General features: G+C 49.0%; 1 protein-coding gene across 1 annotated transcript in view; it reads left to right on the forward strand.

The window, feature by feature from the left end:
- NAT8L (N-acetyltransferase 8 like) overlaps nt 1-1,830 on the forward strand; it is a 14,110-nt gene that overhangs the window by 786 nt on the left and 11,494 nt on the right. The window lies entirely within an intron of this gene.

Consider the following 1,830-nt stretch of genomic DNA (forward strand, 5'->3'; position numbering starts at 1 on the left):
GGCTGCAACCAAAAAATAGCGGGGCGTTGTGGCGGGCGCCTGTGGTCCCAGCTACTTGGGAGGTGGAGGCAGGAGACTCGCTTGAGCCCAGGAGTTGGAGGTTGCTGTAAGCTGTGAGGCCACAGCATTCTACCCAGGGGGACAGCCTGAGGCTCTGTCTCAAAAAATAAATAAATAAATAAATGTCAGCCTCCCAAACTGCAACTGCTTTCTTGCCCTAGTCCTTAAAAGGGCTTCACTTCACCTACAAAAGTTGGCGGGGGGGGGGGGGGTTTGACAAGAGCCTTACTCTGTCACCCTGGGTAGACAGCAACCTTAAACTTTTGGGCTCAAGCCATCCTCTTACCTTAGCCCTTCCTCCCACCCTAGTAGCTGGAACCATAGGTGCAGTTATAAAGCCCAACTGGTTTTTCTATTTTTAGTAGAGGCAGGGGTCCCTCTCTTGCTCAGGCTGGTCTAAAACTCCTGAGCTCCAGAGATCCACCTTCCTGGGCCTCCCAGAGTGCTGGGAATTGCAGGCAGGAGCCACCCACCCCTGCCACCCCTTCTCCCCCGCCTGATTTTTGTTGTTTTTATGCACCTCCTTCCTAAGAGGGAAGGGTCTCTAATTAGGAGTTGGTAATCTAATAAACAAACTAAATTCAAAAGACTGTTAGTCAAGTAAATCTGCCGTCAGAACTCAACTTTCTGACTTTTAGCTGTCTGGCTATTTTGAAACCCTTTGTAAGAGAAATTTACATCTATAAAGGAAATCTCCATTTGTAAGAACATTCCTCTCTTTTCGCCCCCCTCCCACCACACACACACACACACACACACACACACACGAAGACAGTGGCTTAAAGTTTACAAAACAAACCATACCTTTGCTCAAGGTAACTCTTGGGCTTAAGCGATACTCTTGCCTCAGTCTCTCAAGTAGCTGGGACTATAGGCACCCACCACAACACCTGCCTGGCTTTTGTTGCAGTTGTCATTGTTGTTTAGCTAGCCCGGGCCGGGTTCACACGAACCTTCCTCAGTATACAAGGCTGGCACTGTAACCACTGTGGTACCAGTGCCGCGCCAGGGACTCTTGCCATTTGGAAAGGTGTGAGTTAGGGACTGGTCTCCCTAATATACTGAATACCCTGCTGCCACCTGACTAAGGCAGTCTGAGACCCTGGAGAGCGATCCTGACTCTTGGGCGACACCTACAGCAGTGACACACACAAGCAGCTGTAACCCCAGACACACTGTTAGGTGTGATGGCACCACTGCACCCCAGCCCGGGGCAGCACAGTGAGGCCCGTGTGTTAAGTAAATAAACAGTAAGATAAAACATACAAATATACGTAAGCGAGTCTTCGTGATTTTTCTCTTTTGGGTCTTATTTTTAGGAATTTTTTCCCTGAGACTGCTTTTTAAATATGTTTGATTCCTCTGTTTGCTTTCTTTCTTTTCTTTTTTATTTATTTATTTTTGAAGCAGAGTCTCACGATGTTGTCAAGGAGAGGGTGCCTTGCTATGATTGGTCAGCCACAGTACACTGCAGCCTCAACTCCTGGCCTCAAGCTATCTTCCCACCTCAGCGTCTGGAGGGCAGATGGGCATGGGTCCCTCCCCAGGCTTGATGAGTCTTGCAGCCAGGATCCCTGTGGAAGGTTGTGCTGCCAGAGGTGTTTCCCTCTATTAAGGAAGCCAGGATTCCATGTAAAGATGGGATCCTTGATTTTTAAACCTGCTGTGTCTGCTTTATGCTTATTTAAATGTCAGGCTCCTGGCTCCGCGCCTGTAGCTCAAGCGGCTAAGGCGCCAGCCACATACACCTAAGGTGGCGGGTTCGAATTC

The sequence above is a fragment of the Otolemur garnettii genome, unplaced genomic scaffold, assembly GCF_000181295.1.
Source record: "Otolemur garnettii isolate 467f Iridium unplaced genomic scaffold, OtoGar3 scaffold00198, whole genome shotgun sequence".
Taxonomy (NCBI): Eukaryota; Metazoa; Chordata; class Mammalia; order Primates; family Galagidae; genus Otolemur; species Otolemur garnettii.